Raw genomic sequence first — 24,967 nt, 5'->3', positions numbered from 1 at the left:
TCCTCTCCCGCTCACTGGCGCTCCCCTCGCCCCTCCCTAGCGCCCGCCTCTCCTCCGCCGCCCCCCCTCTCCTCCTCTGCCCTGCCTCCCCCTCCTCCCTCCCCGACTCTTCCTCTCCTCTCTTTCTCAGACTCTCGAGCGCCGGCCCCAGGATGACAATCACATCCCAAGCGCGCCGATCGCTTCCAACTTTCCTCTCCTCTGCTAACTCTGGGCGGAGCGGCAATCTCGACGCACGACCGGCCTTGGTCGTGTGTCGGGCCGCTCGGAAACACAAAGGGAAAGAGACAGCGGGCTGCGCTTGGGTGAACGCTCAGCGCCCTCCTCGCCAGTGCAAATAGCGAAGTTGGCGGACGTCTTGTTCCCCGGAAAACTGGCCTCGGAGGTGGTTCGTCACTCGCTCCACAGCGGCTTTTCTCTCCTGCCGGGGGTCTCTAGGTTGAGCTGGAGACCTGGAATTTAGGTCCTAGGGAGAGTCAATGGATGTCCGCGCCCAGGGCACACAGAGGCCGGGATGACCGCCTCTCTGTGCCAGCCGCAGCAGCAGGTGGGCGAGAGCCAGGCCTAGGCTGAAGGACCCTGCTGGGCCTCCCTTCCACCAGATGGCTAAAGGAGGCGAGAGAGGAGACTCGCCGACTCTGGGTGGGGGTGTGACTTTTCTCTGGACCAAAGGGAGGCAGTGAGCAAGACGTGAGTGGCGGAGAAGCAGTTACACCCGAGTAGGTCCCCCGGTGGCTCTCGGCCACGCAGCGTTGATTGCTTCTCACGGCTGGCTACGGGCAGTTCGCCCCGCCAGGTTTGTGGTGACGGGGTGCGTGTGGGATCTCTCCCCTTTTGTTCCACTAAGTCTCCTTCCCCTTCGCTCGCACCCGCCCCCGTTCCACTGCAAACACTGGGCAGAACAGTGTCTAACCCGGCCGCTGTTTGTTCAGCGAGGTGCTGGCCGGGCAAACACACACCACTGAGTCACAGGCAGACGCCCCACCACCACACAGCAATACAGTGAGAAGGCAAAACAAACCCTCACCCCTGGTCTCCACCTCCCACCGCCGCAAATTACAGACGCACTGGAGCTCAGGGACAGGCAGGGGCGCTGGTGAACCAGGACCGCGGCCCGCAGAGCGCACAACCCAAGCATTCTGTGGCTTTTCACAACCCGGCAACGTGCAGGCTGGAGCATAACTACGCACAAAGTTTCGCTCAATGATTTTGACCCCCGGGACGCACAATTTGCTGATCTGGGGCCACCGCATACACTAACCCCACCCTGACCACACTGGGACCAGCTCCGCGGCGCGCCTTCACGCACGCGCGCAGGATGCCCCTTGCCTGGCACTCCGGTTACAGGTTCCGCCCCCAAGAGGTTGGACCCCTGCGGACTACATTCTCCGAGAACCTCTCGGCCCACCCGGCCCGTCCCTTACACAGCCCTCGTCTCTGATTGGGCGCTGGCCTCCACTAGCCCCACCTCTGGATGACGCAGCCGCCTCCTTCGGAGTCCCAGCGCCGAGGGGGCGTGGCTGGGCGTGGCTTCGACTGCGTATTGTCATGGAGACCAGAAGCTGTCCGCCGCTGAGGCTGGCGGCTGTGAGCCAGACCGAGCGGCGCGCGGGGCCGGAGCCCCGGGGAGCGCGCGACGGCCTGAGGCTGCCTCTCGGGCTGACCGTTCCGGGTTCCGGGTAGGCTCGGGTGTCTGCCGGGAGCGTCCCCGCCCCGACGCGAGGGTCCCCGCCTCCCGCGACCGCACCGCCCCCGGCTCCGCCCGCTCAGCCCAGCTAACGGTCGGCGCGGCCTGCCACGAGGGAGCGTCCGCGGCCCGCGCAGAGCCGCGCACCAAGCGGATGGCGTGGACGCGGCCGGGCCCCGCGCGTGGGCTGCCAGAGCGTGAGACACGCCAGGCGGGTGCTTTAGCCCGCGTGCAGGAAGGCGCGCGTGGGCGTATCCCCCGGGCCCACGCGTGTCCCCCTGAATCAGTGTTTCGGCTCTGTTCCAGGACGACGACTTCTGAAAGCGAGCCAAGGAGGTTTGTGCCACTGAGAGCCCGAGTCTGTCACGCAGACATCCTCATTATATAATCCTGCCACTTGGGCAGCTCGGCTGTTTCTGTTCCCCCTCCCCATCTTGCTCCCCACCCTGTTTTTTCTACTACTGTCTTCTTTTTGGTGTGAAAGACTAGAAAGAATCTTGCAAGATATTGAAACCTTTAGAATTTATGGTTCTGTTTCCGTGGTTGTCACCTCCGCTCTACATCAAATTTAAGGCTCATTTCTTAAGGATGTCTCTATTTTCTGCTTTATTTGCACATTGACGGCTCTGCTGCTTGGCTGACCTCAGCCGCCTGTGTCAGATACAGAATTGTGTTAATAAGTGAGGGAAGGCTAACCCTGATCATTAGCAGGCAGACGGAATTCGCATAGCATCTGGCGGCCTTTCTCCCTGTTTATAAGAAAGGTTTTATATTCTCGTTTGGTGAAAACAAGGTTTTACCTTTTTATCTTGATACTGGGGAGGATCAACCCCCCAACACACACACACACACACACACACACACACACCCCTCTTTTCCTTTCCATTCATCAGCTTTTCTATTTGGGGACTTGCTCACTTTGTTAGCTGTAGTTCCGGCTCTCTTGTCGCTGAAGCTCCTTTTTCACCAGCAGAGGTAGGACCTATCTTAACTCATGCCAAGTCACCAAGACTGTTTTATTTCCCTTGCTGCTGCATTTGTATGTTTCTAAACATGTTGCAGTAGGGGTAGGGTATTCTGATCGTTTTTAATGTAGCCGCGTTAAGCTTCAGTTTAAAACTTGCCAAGGGTTTATTGGTTTGTCATATCTGCACGGATCCAGTTATGCCTAGATCTTATAACATAGAGCTTTAAAAAAATAAGAGCTACGACTGTACTGCCAAGCTGTGGCATGGAGCTTGTTCTTCAAGTTTTGGACAAGTAGAGTTGTCATTGTTTCTATCAAGGGCCAAGGAGGTGACGCCTGTTTATTTAGTGTAATAGCTGTTTACAGTTAAAACTTTAAAGACTTACACAAGTAAATCTGCTGGGTTTTAAAGCTCTCGTCTTTCTTGTGGCAGAGACACAACACCAGCATCAGGAAAGGCAACAGATTGCTTCTGTCATATCACTTTGCTGTTTTCGAGTGTACTTAAAGGATTATGACTGATAAGGCTGTCTTGCTGGAGAATGTTGACACAGGTGTGCATCATTATCTTAATTAAGATCCAGAGAAAATGTAGTCTATAAATGGAGACTTAAGAAGAGTGCATAATTTTGTACAGTTTTGCTTTTGGAGAATTTAATTGCTCTTGAAACCTGTCTTTGAGCTTCCAGATTTTGTGAGCAGTTTGGCAGCAGAAGTTTTAGAGAGGAATGATAGTCTAATGTTAAGTGTTCTGGCATGTTCTAATACTACCTGTGGCTTTTTGGCAATACCTTGCGTCGGCGCTCTTTGTACTCTGTGGAATAATGGCTTCTAATTTTGAAAGCAAAGCATAAAATAGAGGGCTGTATTGTTAGGTAGACATTCATTAGTGGTCAGAACCAATCTGTCGAGGAAGACATGTATAATGTGCAAGAAACAGGAGCATAATGAAAAGGTAAATAGATGAGAAATGTATACCTTTTAAGATTTGGGGAATGAAACCGTCTCTCCTAGTGCCTTGATGATCTAAAACAATTCCCTTTTCATACCATGAAGTGCATAGCTACAGTGTTTAGGAAATAGCTCATTTAGTTTTATTTGTAGAAATAGAGGGAAACTTTTACTCCTTCCAAAATACTATATTATATATTTTAACTGGTGACAAATGATGATACAGTATTAGTTTAGGACCCAGTTTATAATCTGGGTACTCGTTAAAATAGCATCACCATCCATAATAGGAATCCCTCCGAGTGCAAACAATGACAGGGGGGTTGCTGGTGGCCACTTGCCCTTGGCTTACCCTGCACCTCATACCCCTTAACATAAGTGCTACATTAAAATTTTCTCTCCTCTTTGTACTCCACATTTCCTGGGAGCTGACTGTCAATCAGCATTTGTGTAAGAGGTGTCCGTGCTTTCCTTCAATATCAAACCTCAGGGTAGAAAAAGGAAAGTGGAGGGGACTATGGGCATATGATGGGAAAGGCCAGGTGTAGAGTCATGCCTCATTCTTGACTTCAAGGATAATTAGCTGGTTAGAATTACACGGGGAACTAAAATCAAAGGAAGACTTACTTAGATTTGTTTGCTGAAACTGAAACAAGAGCGATAATTTTGAGATAATTGCTTTATTTATCCCCAAGACCCCTCCATCAAATTGTTTTCTCTGGCAGCTACAGTCCCTATCTTTTATGCTGTTATGAATGTGTTATTTTTACATTAGGTATATTGTATTAAAAGATATGGAATACTAATACAAATGAATTATCCATTTTAATTAATAATACAATTGTGAATGTTTATTTGTTCTAGAACTCTTAGGAAAAATTAAAATGTTCTTTAGTTGATGAGGTAGAAATGAATGAAATCGTGTAATCCTTTGTGAACTGAATGAGTTGTTTAAAATAGATTATGAGCACAGTGCCATAGTTGGAACAACATTTTAATTCTGAAATAGCACCACCTGCTTTGAGTGGCAGCACGTCTGTCTTCATATATTTCTCTTCGGTTTCTACATTGCATTAGCTTCTGTTTTCAACATCATTTTGGTAGAGGATAGTTTTTTGTAACAGAACAGCAGCTGACACATCTCTATGAACATGTAAAACCTAGGGGTGATTTTTTTCTTGTTCCGTAATGACTAGTTTGCTTTCACAGCTCTTCTCTGAAGTGCAATACTGATGACTTATTTCTGTATAAATTGGCTGTGTTTTCATAGCTCTAGTATACCTCAGCAACAATTTAGCTTGCAAATCAACTTAGATGCTTCAAAATTGAAACCCGGTATATTGTAACATAGTTTGAGTGTAAGTCTTTATTAGTGAGGTTGCACTTAACATTTGTTCAGGAAAAGAGAATATAATTTTCTCCTGCAGTTGTCATTTGTGTAATCCATTTTCCCAGCCTTTTCTCAGGCTAATGATATTCCACACCTCGATACAGCTCTTATTTGTTTATTTACCATAATATGGAGTGATACCTTGGAGAAAATTGGATTAGACATTCATATCTAATATCCCCAAAGTATTGCTAACATTTCTGTGCTCTCTTACACAGAATCATTTCTATTTCCTGTATAGGTGATAAGTACAATGTTTCTATAATATATTTGTATATTTCAGATAAGTTCTCTTCCAAATATGGGGTTATTTCACATATGGACTGAAATTTGTTCTTGTACATACCAAGACTTATCTGCATGCTTTGGGTGTGCCTGTATGTGAAGCTCTCAAATAGCACCAAGGTGGCTTCACCAAAGTATACGTGTTAGTAAAGGGGCTAAGTGTGGATGGCGGGAAATGCCACCTGAGACCTTTGATTATTAAAATTCTATTAGTGCACTAAACAGGAATTTGGTAAATTTAAAAATTGTTAATTTGTGGAATATCTGAATAATTTATCATTTGTCTTGGAATTGCATTGCATAATTTATTTGAATTATGATTGAATAGTAAGACTTATAAACAAGGTTTTGCAAATAAAATCAAGCCCAAGGTTGTGATGTTTAATAGAAATTAAATTACTATTTAAAGGAAACAATAGAGTTGCAACAAATCACATTTTGGAATTATTTTTATGATCTGGTTCTTTTAAGAATAAATCCAGCATCATTTTCAGCCATTGGTATCAAGCTCTTAATTATAGAAAGTATACAGCTGTATGTAAAACTTGTTGAAAATGGGGCTCTAGGTATAGGTAGGGAAGAAAGGCTTTGAGAAAGAATTACTTTGCAGAATATTTGTACTATCTAAGGAAAAGAACAAGGAACTGGGCTTAGTGAATTACAACATTTATTATCAATAAAGTTGGTAGCTGACCCCCCCCATAAGATAATTTTACTGAAGGTAGTCTAGCATTTGTGAGAACAAATGCTTCTCTGGGGATTATTATAGGTATTAGCGTGGTCTTGCTGTAATATGAAATACTATTTAATTGTTTGTGAGTAATAGACTTGTGTTCTCCTTAGTGATTGGAACCTAAAAAAAAACTCAGGGCTAAAGCATTATAGCAAGCTCGAAACGGCACAAATGTAAAGAAAATGTTAGGCAGGCACAGATAGGATTCCTCTTTGTTTACCTTTAAGCTTAGGGGTCTGTTCTGTTTTTAAACGTGATAGAGTTGTTGAATTTAAACATAAGAGGATTGAGGTTTGTTTTCTTTTTCTCCTAAGCATAAATAGTGAAATTATACATATATATATATATATCCAGATTTATCAAGTTTCATATCTGTTGTGAGCTGGATTCAAGTTTCATTAAAGGTATTCAAATGCATTAGAACTCTTCGTCTTATATGAAATATTTACAGTGGGGGGTACTCTTGAAAATATCAAGAGCTATCCTTTTTGGAGGAATCGGTTATGACTGATTAATTAAGAAGGTTATACTAAATGTTCTCTAGTGGAAATAGCTAAACTGTGCTTTTTAAGAATTGCATCATCCATGAATAAAATCAATTGAGGTATCAGTAATTAAATTGTAATTGCATGAAGGAAGGAAATGGTAAGAGAGATGAAGCTAACTGTGACCATTTTCTCTTTAAGACTCCCAGTTCGTATTGGACTCCTGACTGCCCATGGAAGGAGGTGATTCGGAAGACAGGGAGGTAATACAATCTATCGTCAAGAGCACTTTTCCCTGCAATACTGAATCTTTATCATACATGAGAAGTCTGTCCAATAGACGGCAGTTTAATTTTGAGCTATGGGAACCATCCTATTTTTCCTCTGCTAACTTTCCGAGTCTGCTTCTTCCAGAGCCAAAGGCTGTGTTTAGAGAGCTGAGAAATAACATTTTGGCCTACTCAGCACCCTTAAAATAGCTTCTTTCTGTGAATTAGATCTGCGATGGCGTCCTGCACAGCTCTAGCAGATGACATTTCAGTTTGGGATTGACGTGCACTCAGCCTGTTGTCCAGCTGTCCTCATTTACCTCCTATTCCTTTGTTGCATTACCTAGGGGTATTCTCTATGGTGGTTGAGCGCCAGCCCGGTCCAGTACAGGGGAAGACTTGCAGGTTGGCCCTGGGATGCAGAGACCCCAGCAAGAGAGCAGCTGGAGATAGAAGGCCATGGTTTCTTTGCTTGCTTCCAGCCCAAGCTTTATTGACTTTCAGAAACCCTGTCCAGGCTATCCCTTCCCACCACACTAGGCTGGCTACTGTGTGCTTTGCAGCTGTTGCAGCTCACACAGAATAGAAGACTCTGCTACACGATGGACGGCATCTCTGATAACTCACCCATTATATTTTTGTCTTCAAAACTACTGCTGGCATTGAAATCTAAGATTCCTGAAAAACAGCATTGGGCTCCAATTATATCTTCCAGAGAAGCTGTCTTCTGGCCCTGTATTGCCATGTTGACCAAGAAGGTTCAGTTATAAATCAGTCCGTTCAGAAGAGCAATTACTTTGTCTAGGAGTATTGACACAGTCCTCAATTGTTAATAGTATTTATATCTGTTTGTTTTTCTTTTTAAGAAAGGCAGCGTTTTCTCTGTCATCACAAATTTCTAGCCCCTGACCTATATGTAGTAAAGGGCTTCATGGTGTCTAATTGTATAATTGGAAAATGCTAAGAAATGTGGAAGCTCAAATTGATTTCTTGCATTAAAGGTACTAGAGCACATTTACAATCACAGACCTTCAGAAAAGATTCCGGATAGTCTGGAAGTGAAGTGATGTGTGGGGGAGCCCTCGAGGAGCAGGAGAAATATTAGTTTCAAATTCCTTTCCCCGTGTCTTCTCAAAGGGTGTCAGCAGCTGGGGAACCATTACAATGGAGTTAGAAAATGCCGATAGCAATGCACTTATTTGGAAAGCAGTTTACATTGGCACGATTCCGTGTTGTGACCATGACCAACTTCACACCTGGCATGGTTGGGTTATTTCTCTTGCTTTTAATACAGCAGTTGACGGTACAGCTTGTGTTTAGAGTACAGCATGTTTTCAACCTGACTACTACAACATTACAAAGTTGAAATGTGTTTATTAATAGAAGGAAATGTAAAATTCAACATTTGGGCATCCAAGACCTTTCTGCCGATTTTTTAGGCCATTAAGTATGATCTTGACTTGTATGACACTATTTTTTGTCATTGTTACAGTGAAAGAGTTGTAGAGTATTCTGGAACCCATGTGTCTTATTTGTTAATTCCAGATTTTTTTCTCTATAATGTTTTTCTGAAATAAAAAGTACAAGTGTTTTAGAGAGTACAGTTGAAGTCATAGGCTAACTTCCCACCCGTCAGGACAAAAGAAAGCAGCCCTGATTAATTTCAAGCTGTGAAAGGGGCAGGTAAAACTGTTCACAGCGGAAATTTACTAATGCACCAACCATTTAAATTAAATGTTTGTTAACATAATAGTGATGGCATTTTCTCCTCCTCCTCCTTGTGGTTTTGTCCAACTCGATGTTACAAGCAGCCGTTGCGCTGACTGTTAAGTGTTTAAATGATGACACCATTATGTGAAGTGATTTTGAAATGAGAGACTCCAGCCAGGAATTACATCTGCTCCCATCTCCTTCAAATCATACTCGATGGCAGTACAGATTATGATTGATTTGTTTGTGACAGATTGCAGGAAGCAGTCATTGATTTTTCAATATTTTACCTTAAAATTATTTACAGTTGTAACCATGGGGAGGTATTTCCATGGGCTGTCAGCCCCTGAAAGACTAAGATAATATTCCCTGCTCTCTGACAAGACAAATTACCTGTAATGAGTGCAGTAGCTGAAGGGTATACTTTTATTTTAAAATATGTCAATAACCCCAGTGACTAAACGAATATTGATTTAGCATAATGAAGCCTGAGTAATGTGAAAATGAGCTTTTTCAAGGGGCATGGTAAAGACTTTCTTTTTAGCTGGCTGTAAGAAGCTTTTCATTCCTCCCAGCTAGCTAGGGAAATGCAGTTTTCATAAGCAGCCCACAAAAATCATGATGTTGTTTGTGATAACTGGAGTCTTGATGCCGGCTGGGCCCTTAGTTTTTAGGGTTCTTCTCAAGTCTGATTCTGTCTTCATTTTAGTCATACAGTAGCTGCTGATTTGTTTGATGCTGTCTTCGACTAGCTGAATATTTTGACACATTTTCACATTAAATTGAAGGTGTACACACAGCCATCTATAGATGACATGGGGTTGTATTAAGACAGTTCACATGAGTTGTTGTAGTATTTAATGCAGTGTTTCATGGCAGGCCACCTCTGTCTTGACACTGGATTGTTTCCTCTGCAAGTGAAGATTAATCCCAAGTGCTGGTTTTTAGACACCAGTGCAGCCCTCCATTTTTGTCAGATTTTGTTCCTGTCTTTTCTGTGATCCTAGGACGAAGATGTCAATACATAAAATCCTTTTTACAAGAAATAGACATCATGTATTTATACATCAGAATGTGTAAAAATTTTAGGTCTCCCATGGTGGGAGAAATTGTGGTGAATTGGGCTGGTGATGTTTACCAGGGAAAGCCATTGAAAGACAATAACCCAATGGTATTTCATGGGAGCCTAGCTTATTTTATGGTAACCTAAGTCATAAAATCAATATATAAAATGTTTTTAGAAATTAAAAACAAGTTGATTTAAGGGAAGTTCGGCCAACTGACTTGCTTCCTTATTAGTTGGCCCTGGAAATGTGGGGGGGGGGGGGGGAGATTGACAATTCAGCCAATATCTAAGTGGAGAAAGGGTGAGCTTGAGAACACAGAATTATTGTTTCACATTTTCTCCAAGAATTGCCTGAGGTGTGGCATAGTGGCCTCTGTTACTGTTTTTGTCGTGCTCTGCAGTAGACAGGGTGCACTGTGAAAAGCTGTACCTGTGACTTCCTGAGCCTAAGGGTTTATTTCTACATCACCACCCCCCACCCCAGGTCCTTTCTCTCCCCCCTCTACAGGGACTTTCCAGATAAAGAGCTGTGAGGGATGTGCCATGGGAGCCGTAGCCTGAAGTCTGCAGCCATTTGTACCGCATTTATAATTTGTAGATTTGCATCTTTAAGATAAAGATAGCTTTCCCTCAGTAGATTTTTATGTAAGGTACCTTTTCTTCAGACCACTCTATATTAAGCAAAACACCGCTATTGTTATTTGATTTATTTGGTGTAAAATAAAGCATTATAGAAGTAACTTACAACCCCATCACTTAGTGTGCATTTCTTCATTTGACAATGAATGGAAAATTATCTTTGTAAACTTAATTTAAATAGTGAAAGTGAAGTTTGTTTCATTTTTGTTTTTTGTTTTTGAAGAAGATTATTCCCTTGAACATTAGACATTTCTCTATTTCTTCTCTCTCATAAAAGAAATTCTGTCCCAGTTCTTTAGAGAAGAACTATTTGTAGAAAACATTTTTGTTTTTAAGTTACTCATGTGATTATAGAGGTCTAGTTAGAAATAATAAACGAAGAAAGAAACCTGCTTTCAAACTCTTTCTTGTTTGTATCAAGGCGGTTTACTTTGACATGGTTCATACCAATCTACTTAATTTTTTTTCCAGAATTCACTTTACTGTGTTTCACCTGACTTTCTGTGATAACTTAATATAGGAACAAAGTAGCATGTAATTCTATTTTCCATATGACCTCCACTATGCAGAGTTGTAGCTCCCCTTGCAGGGGGGCTTTGGTCACTTACTCATACTAGAGCCTTGAGTGTTTGCAAAGACTCCGTGTACCCTGGCTGACATTTTTGTTATAGAAACCATTTTAAAGCAGCAGTTAGAGGGAACACTTCACCCAATTACTAAGATATTAAAATGCCTCCACAAGGTAGCATTTTCAGTTAATATTCACAGTTGATTAGTGGTTTGTCTTCTCCCAAATATCAGGCAGCATGGTCAAGTTAAGTTGGAGTCAGTTTTGTACAAGATATTAAGGACTGACAATGATCATAACAAATAATTATTATTTTTAGATCCAGCAAGTGTTCTTGGGTTTCCTGAGATCTGTTTCTGTCTGGATGCAGAGGACATGGAGCACGCTGTTTAGTGGTGCTGACGTGCTGGGGGTAGCTGTTTATAGACTGCAGTATTCTCTGGCTCCAGTCCTCAGTTGCCGTGCAGAAGTCAAAGTGCTTCCACGTCACTGGTTTTATTGAAAAGGCTAATATTTCAGAGGATTGTTGTATATTTGCTGCTTTAATCAAAGAATAGGGAAAAATCAAATAAATTTTATTTTAATTCTTTTTGGTCTAAAATGTCTTTATTTGATTAAATGATTATTGATGATTGAAAAGGTTTTAAAAATTCTTTTGCTGTTGTGATTTTTCTAGCAACCAGATATCATTAGGTAGATTCAAAATCAATTCCTAACCCACCTCTAGTAGACTTATGGGAGAAAAAAGATGACAGGCATCCACATATACTTTTAATTCTCTGTAATTCTCCCTCTCCACCCCCAATAGGACATTTCCTCCTGAACAAATATATCAGTGCAGCTCAGATTCTGGAAGAAAATTGCCTCACCTGGCAGAGCCGTCATTGTGTGTGGGAACATCAGATTTGTGTAAAGAAGGCTGTCATCCCTTCGACCTTTGGGTAGCTGTGACCTACTTCCTTGCTGTCTGAGCATCCGATGGAGGAGCCGTTGTAGTGTCAGTAGAAAAGGGAAGAATTAGCCTACAGAGGATGCCTCCAACCCTAGTGGCAGGAACTTGGAAGTGTGCATTCACCAAGCAAGGAACCAGGAGATTGAAAGATGCCAGCTGGGGCAGAAATCACTGTGGGTTTTGTATGTGTGGTCCAGTTTGTACTTCATTCACCTTCTAGTTGGTACAGATGCTTAGAGCTCACTGTAGCAAAACAAATTCAGTAACTAGAACGTTTCCCTTGTTTTTTTTTGGGGGGGGGCTGGCGTGGGTAGTGTGTGTTTGTGTTTTGTTGTTATAGTTGTTTATTTTTTTGACACAGTGTTTCTGTATACCCTTGGCTGTTCTGGAACTCTCTGTGTAGAACAAGTGGGCCCCAAACTCACAGGCATCTGCCTGCCTCTGTCTCTTGAGTACTATCATTCCTGTCCTCCTTAATGTTTTCTTTAATTAAACTTTATATTTTGAGATAATTATAGATTCAAAGGTGGCTATGCAAAATAATAGACATGTCCTTGAACCCTTTACCCAGTTTCTCCCAGTAGTATTTTGCAGTATATTTAATGTCACAGCCTACTTATTGATATTGAATAATGAAGAACATTTCCATCACCAAAAACCTTATCTTTCTCCTTTGTGGTCAAGCCTATTCATGCCCCCCCCCACTCCAACAGTTAGTCTACCCTCCATTCCTGTGAATGTTGTCTAAGGACATCAGGTAATCTTTGTGATTGACTTGTTTTATGAAGATTCCGGTTGTGTGTGTGTCTATTTTAACCACCTCCCTTTCTGTAGCAACTCAAAGCATATGCGTGCCACAGTTTAACCCCTCACGGTTGGGGCATCATAGTTCTTTCTAGGCTTTGACTTATAACTACAGGTAAAGCTGCTATACATAGTCATGTGGCTCGCTCGTTCTCTCTCTCTCTCTCTCTCTCTCTCTCTCTTTCTCTGTGTGTGTGTGTGTGTGTGTATGAATATAAATATATTTTCCTGGGATGTATATTCACTAGTGGAATTGTGTAGTACACCTATATCTATAGGTGATTACTTTTCAAACTGTAATTGATTTTTGGAGAGCAAACCAGGCAAGAAGGGTATCTATATTTTTGTGGAATTTTTGTAGCAATTATATTAGTTAATGATTTTAAAACATATAGGCTATCTTAAGTTATTTGTAGTTAAGTAGAAGAACACATTGTTTCTGAATCTAGGTTTTGTTCATTGATGCTAAAAGGCATACTTTTTAGATCATCTCTCTTCTTGGTAAAATTTCATGGGTGTGGAAAGGTGTACACACTGTTGCTGCAAAGTTCACAGTTTACTCTGGAAAATATGGGACAGTTTTCCAGGTTTAACAGAGACTAGATACCCAGACATGCACTGTAACTTCTGGATCTATAGACTCCCATTTTGGTCACTCCATCTCACTTGCAGAATTACCCACATGGTGTCAGATTGGTGGGGATACTGAAAATGCTTTTAATTCATCTGTGTACTTAGAGAGAGAGAGAAAGAGAGAGAGAGAGAGAGAGAGAGAGAGAGGGAGGGAGGGAGGAAGAGAGGGAGGGAGGGAGGGAGGAAGAAAAAGAAAACTAAAAAGTGAAAAGTAATCCTTTTCAGGTATTTGGTCCCTGAATAATGTAGTTACTTTAATGTATACAATGCTTAATGAAAAAAATAGCTCTCATTCCCACCCAGCCCTTCTAGGAGCTATACTCAGTTAAATTTTACTTACTGAGACATGATAATGTCTTGCAAAGCCATATGTGATATTTTGAGGAAGACCCATGGAAAAGAATTTTAAGGAATGATTGTTATTTTGATTTCCTTTCATAAAATGTAATTTTCTTACATAAGATATAATAATGTGACACCTGGCTGTCTGGCCCTGGAACTCACTTTGTAGACCAGACTGACCTAGAACTCAGAGATGTAGATCAGCCTGGCCTAGAACTCTGCCTGCCTGCCAAGTGCTGGGATTAAAGTTGTGCACCACCATGTCTGGTCCAATCTTTTTCTTTCTAAGAAACATTAGGTATAATTAATTACACCATTGACCCCTCCTATAGTTCAGATTATAAATCTCTAACTGTATTGAGTGAGGAAACAGACTTAGGCTACCTGTCTTTCAGCGGCTTTCTCTTTAGCCTAATGTGGTCATAGCCATCATTATGTATGAAGAATAAGATTAAATGCTCCTTACTTTAATAAGTGACAAGCTAAAAGATGAGGTGCACATATAAACCCTTTAAAGCCAGTGCAATGACTGATTTGTGAAAAATGTATTGGAGTATCTATCCAGTGTCATAGTACTTTGAGTCATTCAGACTCACAGTAAAGAAGACAGCACAGTGCCCTTGCCCCTAACTCATGCTCCTAGACTGGGATGTATAGACAAGGAAAAAGTCAAAAGAACAGGGAGTCAACACAGTGAGACATTAGAACTCAGCCGTCAAGAGACCGTGATGACGAAGGCGATGAAGAAGCCTTGGGTAAAGAGACCAAGGGCCAGTCAGGCTTGTGTTCTGAAGGAGACGCATGTGACCCGAGGAAGCAGGACAGCCGCAAGAGGGACACAAACTGGAGTAAAGTTGCAGGTTACCAGAGTGAGATCGGGTCTAGCTAGAATTTCTTGAAGCATTGAAGCATCTGCCTGGACAGCATTCTATTTAAGAGTTCCTTGTGTTTTTCTGAAGTCCTTTAATAAGAGTTTATAGGTTTGGGCTTGTGAGCCTAAGGTAGAGCAGTGCAGTAGGCATTCACCTAGCCTCTAAGAGGCCCCGGGCTCCCTCCCCAGACCACAGTGAGGAAGAAAAGCTGTAGGGATGAGTACAAATCAGATAAGTGCTTTTTCTCATAAAACGGGCTTGCAAGAATCTTTCGGGGCAGGGGGCCCAATCCGTTTTCTCCCTCTGTATTTGTTAAGGAATATTTGTGCTTGGCTGATATCTTAAATATCTAATCTGTAAAACTATATATAGTACATTTCAAATTGTAGTTCATTGTAGACTTAAGTAGCAAAGAAATTTCAAGGTCTTTGGGAAGAGCTTCAAAATTAAAACCAAAATTACCCACAGAAGAAGTTAGAGAGTGACTACTTGGTAAGACTATATTGAGCCAATGTCCTTATTAAGAAATTGGTTTGCAGTCGGTTGTTGGTGGTGTCACACGCCTTTAATGCCATCACTCAGGAGGCAGAGGCAGGCGGATCTCTGTAAGTTCAAGGTCAGACTGGTCTACAGAGAGAGTTCCAGAATAGGCTCCAAAGCTACACAGAGAAACCCTGTCTCAAAAAAAACGAGAGAGAGAGAGAGAGAGAGAGAGAGAGAGAGAGAGGGAGGGAGGGAGGGAGGCAGGGAGGCAGGGAGGGAGGCAGGGAGGCAGGGAGGGAGGCAGGGAGGCAGGGAGGGAGGGAAGAAGGAAGGAAGGGAAGAAATTGGGCATGGTGGTACACACCTTTAATCCCAACAGGAGGCAGAAGCAGGCAGATCTGAATTTGAGGCTAACTTGGTCTATAGAGTGAGTTACAGAACAGCTATGGTGAGACCCTGTCTTGGAAAAAAATAAGAAGAAAGGAAGAAATTGTTTGGGGTGAGTGTGTACATACTACTAATTTGTAAGTACAAGGTTAGAAGACAGTGCTTAAGAACCTTTGGGAAACGTCATCATTTTGGAAAGCTTTGTGACATAGGCCCCTTTAAGAAGAACTTGAACCTTTCTCCCCAATATATACAAGGCGAGCACCTGCCATAGGATATATTCCTAGTCATCTTTTTACTTTTTCAAGTTTGACAAAGAATTCTCAGGTTTTCTACAGTTGCAGTCATCTTGTCTCAGTCTTTACTATCTGGTATTACAAGTCTGTGTCTTCAAAATGGCTGAGTTGTTCCTAAATTTCTGAGTCACAGACTAGGTAGAGATCTCAGGTACCCGCAGTACTGACCACGCCTGTTTGGGCGTGGTCACAGGTATTTGGGGGAAAGCAGAGATAAAGGTCAAGGAAGGAGGGGGTCACTCTCTCTCTCTCTCCTGGGGCTCGGAGCCCAGCAGAGCACTGACCTCAGTTCTCTGCTTCTCATGTAAGTGATTTCTCCCTAATAACATAACATACGACATCCCTGTCCTGTGTATGGTAATCCTCCTTATCAATAGACTCACTCAAGGTGGTTATTATACACACTAAAATTAAAATACTCATGATTTTATACTTGGTAGTAATATTGACTCTGGTAGCTCCACATTTTCATAGGAATGGGCTCCCCTTCTGGCCAGCCAGTTTTATCGCAGTTTCCTCTTCCATGTTGTGAAATACTCCATTCACTTTTCAACAATCCCTCCTGGTCTGGTTTAACCCTGCTAGCCCTGTCTCTCCTCTGCTGCACGGGGAATGTTTAAAACCTTCTTAGCTTTCTGCCTCTGGGAAGCTGTGGACATGTCTTCCTATCTGCTGTCTGCATGGTCTTATCCGAGATCCCATGCCATCTGGTTGTTTAGCCATCCAAGGGGCTTTTTGACAACTTGTAGCCTACAGCTCTCATCTGTGTGCATATCACAGTGTCTCTGGCTCCTGCTGCTCAGCTCCATCTTGGTCCTCAAAGATACTTGCCCCTGGCACACTGCCCTGTGCCATGGCGCTCTCCATTGCCTGGGCATAGGTGTGTAACCCTAACTGCCTTCCTGTGTCTCCTCCCTGAGCCACCTCTTCCTCAGCCCTCATGGCATCTCTCCTGCCCCGGGAACCCAGGTGTCAAGTCACTGTTGTAACAGTGTCATCTGTCCTCTGTCCTCCTCGCTTCCTCCTTCCCAGTATTCTTCCTTTTCTAAAATCTATAGATCCAAGGGTCTTTTTGTCCCCTATACATCTCTCCATGTTCTCTATGGTCTCTATAATACTTCTTTTAGCTTTTTTTTTCTTCCGTAGGTATGGTCTCACTATGTTGCGCTGGCTGGCCTGAAAAGCTCATAGAGCCCCACTCCCTCTGTCTCCTGAGTGTTGGGATTCATGCTCAAGCTGTTAGGTTTTTATAGCCATTTTTCCATGTGCTGCAGTCTTGGCAGTTTATATTGCATCATCTCCTTGCTCCAAAGCTTTCCTTGGTCTGACACATACATTAAATCCCTCCATTTCTCTTGGGTCTCTAGCATCTGTATTTTGTTCCTTTATTTTTCTCTCTGCTTGCTTTTCTCTTCTGTCCTCACACAGCCTCTTCTTTACCCATTGGAGTTGTTTGTCCGGGCAGTGTCTTCGTTGACCTGTGTTGCTATAACAGGGTGACAGGATGAGTAATTGGAAGGAAGAGGATTTACTTCCACAGTTCTGGAGGCTGGTGAAGGCCTTCTCCCTCTGTCCTCACATGGCAGAGAGGGAGAAGAACCCCCTGGTTCAAACTCTTTTTATAGCAGCATTAATCCATTCATGACATCTTCCCATTCAGATCCACCTCCAAATGCTGTTGCCATTGAGGACTGCGTTTCCAACACAAGAGCTTTGGAGGTGACAGGATCACTCAGGCCACGGTAGTTCCCTTAGCTTGAAATGTCTGCCTTGCTGTCTGCATTTGGCCCCAGCTCCAGCTGTTCAAAGTGTGCTTTTGCTCCTTGCAGTGCTCTGTGATTTCCTCCTGACAGCTTGGGTGAAGAGCAGGGTAACAGGGACTGTAGCCTTCAGGGATGTGCGGAGAGGAAGGGAAGCACGCAGCAGCCTTTAGTGAACCCTCAGCTATGCACCTTCCCTGCTGTCTGCTTAGTGGGCCAGGATGGCCAGAGCGGGGTGTTGTGGGAGCTCAGATGAGCCTGATGTTGGGTTAGACTGGGTTAAGTTCTTCTGCTGGGCAGATCCCACTAGGAACAGAATGGAATAGAATGTTCTGGTGTATTTCACAGTGCTTACTTTTTTTCCCCCTGCCAGAAGCCCAAGGAAGATTTATCTTCAGTATAGGCTCTCTGGAGCTTGGCGAAGCTCAAGGAGAGACATCTCAGCAGCATGGGCTCCAGCTGCCTGCACTCTCCTGGCTCTTCCTGGCCAAATTTGAATGCAAGACTCAAGCAGCTGGCCAGTCCTAGCCTGGGTTTTCCCATTGTGGGCCTGTTTCCCAGAGGTCTCTGCTATGAACAGTCATTGTCTATATCTACCTGACTATCTCTAAATTGGGGGCTAGCATTTTTCTCTAGGACCTCAGATTGAATAGAAGTCATTTATTTTCAAATTGGTCAGAATTTACTTCTCAGAGGTGATTCCAAGTTCTTTATATACCAGGTGAAAATTACAAAGCAGCTTTAAAAAATAAACTTATAACAAAAGAAAAAAGCAGGAACAAAGCAAAACATTTATAAACTTGTAATTTGACATTACTCATCACCCCAGTTTATGATTCTGTATGTATGAAAATATCTCCACGGTTTCTGCAGTTTGGATTTGAAATGTTGTCCAAAGACCTGTAAAACATTGGCCCTCAAGATGGTACCGTTGGGAGGCCACAGACCTGTGAGAATGCAGCCAGGAGGTCATCAGTGTTATGACCTTAAAGGACTCTGGTGCTCTGGCCTCTTCTTTGTTCCTGGCTTGCAGTGTAAGCAGTTTGGCTCCATTGTGCCCTCCTGCTGTGACTGTGTGGGCACTTATCAGGACTTAACCTCCAAAACCATGAGCCAAAATCAGCACTTTCTCCTTATATGTTCTTTCTCTGGGATCTCATTGCAGTGAGAGGAATCTAATAGCCCATTAAAACTTCAAAACAAAGCAGTGGACTCCAGCAGTGTTTCTACCTCGAAGACAGAGCATGGGAACAAATATTTGAGCCCGAACAGCTCATCTTGCAGTTGTCTTAAAAGTACAAGGTAAGGTTACACTCAGGGAAGGAGAGTTAGGGGTTTTCAGAATGTACCTGTTGTTGAGAACAGAGGTATCCTATGTTCCCACCACCTACTCCAGTATCTTCAGATCAACCGCTGTCTTCTGCTATTAAACGCAATCAAAACAAGACACTGTCACCCTGTAGTCTTTGCCCCAGCTCCCATCAAAGTCAGTGTATAGTATCTACTTCAGACCCTTGTTTTCACCCTAAACATCCCCCAAAGAAAGTTGACAATACCCTGATGTCTGTCCTTGTGCTTACCTGGCCTTTAAGCAACTTGCAAATGGCAGCTGTGCTGGGGACAGGTTATTAGCACCTACTGTGTCTTTGTGATAGAACTCAGAAGCAGAACAGGCAGAAGGTTAGTTGCGCACACAAATGCATAAACTGTGCTTGCTTTCCTAAGACCTCTTCTCACCTGAAGTGGAGTGTGTGTAAGTTCACAGTTAGCTTTTCATTTTCAAATTCCATTGTGAATAATTTATCATCAGTTTTGAAGAAGGCTGGTTTATCTTAGTTCATGCTAATGTTATGCCTGAGCTATTTACTATGGGCTTAGTTATTGACCTATTTTATTTGTCATTTTATGGCATACATATTTTCAGCAGAGATGCTCACACTAACCTATATTTATTTATACTGCAGTGTGTTAACCATAAAACTATCTAAATACACCCAAACCACAATGATCTGCAGCCCTCAGGGAGAGGCTTTTTTCAGGATAGCCTCATCTTAAGAATTAGCAATGGCTGTTGGTGCTGGAGATCTTGCTAAGAGAGCCTGTCTATCTCTGAAATAATGGGTGGGGTCTCACAAACGTCGATGCTAACTCAGGATCATGGGTATAGCTGGGCTGTGAAACTCGATCCCTTAGAGGGACATTTCTTAAACTGTTTCTGTGCCCTCCATTGCTGCCAGGGGTTTTTCTCCTGGCCTGCCTGGAGATCTCTTATGCCCTGGGCCTTGTGTGCTTGGAGACCAGGTAATAGAACTGGACTCTGATGTGGAATGGTCATTTGCAAGCACTGAGTTAAAACTGCCATTCAGTTCTGTGAGTTTTGTTTTATTTTTACCACTCAAGTAGCAGGATGGGAACTTGCCCTGGCTCCTCCTTTCCCGCTGTTGAGGCCCCATAGCCTCCTGTAAGACTCATTATAACCAGGGGCGGGGATCTCTGGGATTTAAGCCTCAGATATGGGGCTAGTTGAACACACTCTAGAATAAGAAAGTCAGCTTTGACACCGGCTGTACAAAAAGTTCGGCGTACTAAGCAATGCCTTTGTGTGTCTTGCCAGTTCCCTGTTATCTTTCTTTGTGGAGCTGGCAATGGAATGGGGAACCTTATGGATGCTAGGCAAGCGCTTTACCAGTGAGCACATCATTAGCTCTCGGCCTTCACTTACAAATCCCAAACAGACCTTCTCTCAGCCTGTACTCTGTTGGGACTAAATGCAAAGCTTTAATTCTTAAAAAGGTCTTGCAAGACCCATAGTGGCTCTGATTTTCCTCTCTGCTGTGCATGCTTTATGGATGCATTATACACCCCATCCTGTTATTGACATGGTCACCATGAAAAGCTTAGGTGGGTGTGCCAGCAGGTGACCCTTAGGCTGGAAGCCTCAGGAATTTATAGGCCTGCTCCTTTTCATATGCTCTAACATCTTCAGTGACTTCTCTCCTCAGGAGACCAGAGGGAGCCTAAGAATCAAGAGATTGGCCGCAGGTCAAACTATGGTTATCAGCTTCAGGTGGACTGCTTTCAAGGCCCATGGGCTTTGCTTACTACTCCAAAATACTAGTGTGGCTGAGTAACGGGTAAGATCTAGTTGTGACTGTGTAAATTGGGCTGCCAAATGCTCTGCACATGTGGTATACTAGGTCACAGTGAGGGAGGAGGCAGAGGGAACTTGATCCCAAGGGCACATGATCCCAAGGGGAGATGCAGCTGGACAGTGATGAAAACTGTTCATGTGGGATCTAATGACTGACTCCAACTGACGAGCCAGGCCCATAACTTGGAACATTGGTACTATACAATGGGCTTAATGAGTACTATAGTCAGGGTGTTTTTAAAAAACTAGGTATTTGTTTAGTTTGTTTGGGCCATATATTTGCTTATTTGTTATTTTGAGAGAGCATCTCCCTGTGCAGTCCAGGCTGGCCTTAAATTTGAGAACCTCCTGCCTCCATCTATCAAATGCTGGGATCATAGGTGTATGCCACCACACTCAGCCTGAGCCATATATTATTAGTCACTTAATAAAATTATTGTTTTTCAAAACTAGAAACATGAGCATTTGCGAATATAGTTCAGTCAGTTTCTTTTCTTTTCCTCAGTGCTGGGCATTGGGCCTAGGGCCTCATATATACTAGTCAGGAACTCACTGAGCTACATCCCAGCTCTTGATACATTTCTTCATACAAGCAGTATCTGAACTGTATTGAGGGTGCAAATTCTCTTTACTTTTCAGTTTAAAAATATAGTTTTGAGGGTCTTGAAAAAATCAATACCTTTGGCAAATAATTATTTGTGTATCTGGATTTGATATTATTTATTTGTGTTCATGTGTATGCATGCCATGACCGGAATGTGGAGCAACTTGTAGGAGACAGTTCTAACCTTCCCCCATTTGGGTCCCAGGACTGAGCGCAGATCATCAGGCATAGCAGCAAGTACCTTTACCCACTGCACCATCTCAAAGGGTCCTCACTTACAGGCTCAGTGGTTTATCGTGTTAAGAGTGTTTAATGATCCCCAGTAACCAAAAAGGGATTTTTAGTGACAGAATATATCAAGCCAGTGGTCAATTAAGATGTTACACTCCATATGGATTAATATTTCAATAAACCTTCAAAGAATTTATATTTTTCTTTTCTGTGTGGCCATGTGTATTTTCCAATGATCTTGGCATTAGTTCTTGAGAAGTCAGCTCAACCTCAGAATTCTAAAAAGTCCTCATTATCCACTTTAGTCTAAAAGAGATCAGCAATTTAGGTTGGTCTATTTATATTAACTGACTGGTACTTCCATGCTAATCCTGTAATTAAGATTCATTTCTCAAAGATGTTACTATAATCTTAGAAATATTAAAGATTTAAACCCTAAAGATTGGTATGGAAATGATTAAATTTTCTCTATTATTTCTTCCCTCTCTCCCAGAGTGATTAATTTCACTTGCAGTGCCTTCCTTCCCGAGCCGAAGTGCTTCTGTAGAGACTAATTCAGTGAAACCTGTTTAGGGGATCATCCCTGCTAGACAGACAGCTGCGAGGGACATCCGCTTCCCAGCATGGATTTCAGATGATGACCAATCAGGAGCCGGAGCTAAGGAACACCTGTCAGCGATGTTTGCTGCAAGGAGACCAGCTCTTTAATCGAATTTCATTGTACTTCAGAAAAAGGTTTATTTTAAATGTGGCGTCTGCTTTTATGATTCATCCTTCTCAGCTGAGACATCACTTTGGGGCTTATTTATGATGTTGTTCTAGGGTGAAACAAGAAACTGCAAGAAAGTATTTCAAAAGGCGGCCTTTCCCAGACATTCAATTAGCAACCTTGTCATGTGGGAAAATAAAAAAGAAATGGAAAACTTTAGCTTTTGTGTGTGGATATAATTATGATAGGGATTCTTCTGAACACACTTTAGAGTGTTGGAGCTGGATAGTAATGCTCTTCGTGAAGCCTGGGGAACTTTCCTTGTGGAAATCCATCTCGCTTATCTGTGATGTGAGCAAGGCAAACTATCATTGATACTGATGGGTTCTGAAAGGCCGTGCTCACTTTCAACTTGGCCCTAATTGGAGGCCCTGCTAAGCCCCATAATTCCAGGTACTTTCTCGCAGCTGCAGACCATGGAGTGTAACTATCAGAAGACAAACTTCACTGTGCAAACTGTGATTTAATGGTATAACTGTGTGCAGCCCAGAATATCAGTTAATTTTCAAAACATTTTATTCTACAGCAATTAGCTCAGGTCCTGGAGGGCAAAATGACAAGAGGTTACTCGTTCACTATGTATTTAATTAATTGAAAAATGCTCCAATTGCCTTTACAGTTGTTATTAGAGAGCAGAATCAGTGTTGCCAGCGCTCAACCGTAATTGGAACCCCAGGGAATTAAATATTTAGCATTAGTAATGTAACAGCACTTAGGACACAAATTTCTATTTTCGTAATGAAAGCTATACACTATGAGTGCAAGCGGCTGAAAGGACAGCTGTGACAAGCGAAACGGCCTGGGACATTTCAATAAGACACCTCATTGGACAGCAAGTCTTACCACATTATGCGTTGGTAAGAGACCTGCAAGTTTAATTCCCACGAGGAACTCCTAGCCCAAGTCTTTAGCGCCCTAATTGCATGCAGGATGAACGGTTGGGCAAATGTCTTGCCGTAAGTGGCTGAAATTTATCCTGCTTTCCAAACAATCGCATATAAGTTCGTGCCTTTGTCAATTTAAAAATACTGAGACTGTCAGAAAATAAGGAGCTTGTTTGTTTTCCATTTAATTGTATTTTAAGCACACATGCTTTCTGTGCTACAATGAGAAAAGTTGGCTGTTGGGTTCTAATGAGCTGCAGTGTAGACGCTGGAGACCCTGAGGGATTCACTCTGTAAATTAGCTGGATAAAAAGTACTTGGTTAGGATATAGTTGATGGCTGAGCTGTTCGGAGAACCAGTTACGGTTCTGTCTCTCACTGCTCTTTCATTCCAAACAGGCCCTGTAGAGACTTTAACAGCTGCCCGTTAAAGCAGCTCAACTTGTCAAAATGTATTATATTACTCCACTAATAAATAGTATTAAAGGGTATTTGACTTCACCTCTCATTTTCAGAGGGGATCACGTTGATAAACACAACTGGCTTAGGCTGGCCTTATTTTAATTTGTTTATGTCAGCTAAGTAATATTGAAGGGCCGTGTTTTAAATTTGCAAATATTACCTTCCCAAGCAGGCAAACTTCCAAAATATGATATACAGTGCAAACAAGGAATTAAGACACTTATTATAGATTGTTTCTCATTGGAAGATGCCTGACTTTGACATTCTTAGGCCACATTTAAAGAATCTGAGAGCCCACAGTTAAGCTGACATTCTTGGAAAAATAAGTCACAAGTAATGTCACAACTCCCTTTTGATTGTCCATTGTTCCTGTGTCTATTTTGGATTATTCTAAGTGATCATTATTTTTTATCAATTTTTAAGCATTTTTAAAAACAATGCATGTTTACTTCAAACAATATTTAATAAAGTCTTCCTCAGACCCTTTCCCAACCCTGCCTGCCTGCCTGGTGGTCTCCAATATAATAGGTTTCTTTGGTCGTGTTTTTTGCATGTTTGCATGTGCATGTGTGTACATGTGGTGTGTGTGTGTGTGTGTGTGTGTCTGTCTGTGCAGGTGAAGGCCAGAGATTGACAGCTGACATCAAATGTCTTCTTATATCACTTCCCACCATTTTATTGAGGCAGGTCTCTCAGTTGAATCTGAAGCTTGATGGTCAGCTCATCCACCTAGCCAGCTTGCTCTGGGTATATATTATATACATGCACATGTTGGCCTATGCTTATAGGTCATAATGGTGCCTCAGATCACTCATATTTTTACAAATTTGTTACATTTTTTTTCTCGGGGATTGGGGGGTGGGGTAGGAGGGGTGGAGGTGGGGGTGGGGGTGGCCACATCTAAAGTGTATGTGTGGTGTTGGTCAGAGGGCAACTTGCAGTTCTCTTTCTACTGTGGAGATTTCAGTGCTGGAACTCAGGTAGTCAGGCTTGATAACAAGTCTCCTTGCCCCATTAGCCGTCTCACTGGCCTGATGGGAGTGCTTTTTAACCATTAGTCCGTATTGAGCAGGCATGAAAATATATCTGTTGATTGTCAATGCCATTCAAAATAGTTCAGTTTTGCCATAGCAAATGATACCATACTGAACATCTTCCTAAGCATGTGAGTGAACATGGATGGGTACTGAGCTCTGTGCATGTATCACAGAACTATGAACCATCATGGATTACATCATTACTGTAACTGGGCATTGTTCAAAATGCCTTAGTAACTCGTTCCATCTCTACCCTAATTAAGAGTTAAGTTATAGCCAGATGTTGGTAGCATATACCTCTAATCCCAGCACCAGAAGGCAAAGGTAGGCAGATCCTTGTAAATTTGAGGCTAATATGCTCTATAGAGCTAGTTCTAGGACAGCCAGGGATACACAAAGAAGCACTGTTTCAAAAAAAGAAAAATAAATAAAAGAGTTAAGGTGTATTGTTAGCCCTATTTTATGTAGGGAAACTGAGGCTCAAATGGGTTAAACTCCTCAAGATCACCAGAGTGTCCTCTCTCTCTCTCTCTCTCTCTCTCTCTCTCTC

General features: G+C 42.7%; 1 long non-coding RNA gene across 2 annotated transcripts; it reads left to right on the top strand.

Annotated features, from left to right (window-relative positions):
- The first annotated feature begins 1,800 nt into the window (after positions 1–1,800).
- On the top strand, positions 1,801–22,193 carry LOC106021863. 2 transcript variants are annotated; one of them, XR_005873037.1, is made up of 6 exons: positions 1,801–2,023; positions 3,088–3,208; positions 6,700–6,761; positions 18,445–18,581; positions 20,282–20,413; positions 21,759–22,193. It is a non-coding gene; the product is annotated as an uncharacterized LOC106021863 (long non-coding RNA). The 2 variants fall into 2 exon arrangements; XR_001197009.3 differs by lacking the exon at positions 3,088–3,208.
- Positions 22,194–24,967: the final 2,774 nt, after the last annotated feature.

Source organism: Mesocricetus auratus, unplaced genomic scaffold (genome assembly GCF_017639785.1).
Source record: "Mesocricetus auratus isolate SY011 unplaced genomic scaffold, BCM_Maur_2.0 Super-Scaffold_100045, whole genome shotgun sequence".
NCBI lineage: Eukaryota > Metazoa > Chordata > Mammalia > Rodentia > Cricetidae > Mesocricetus > Mesocricetus auratus.
The sequence above is the reverse complement of the archived record's forward strand: the minus strand, read 5'-3'. Positions and strand labels throughout refer to the sequence as shown.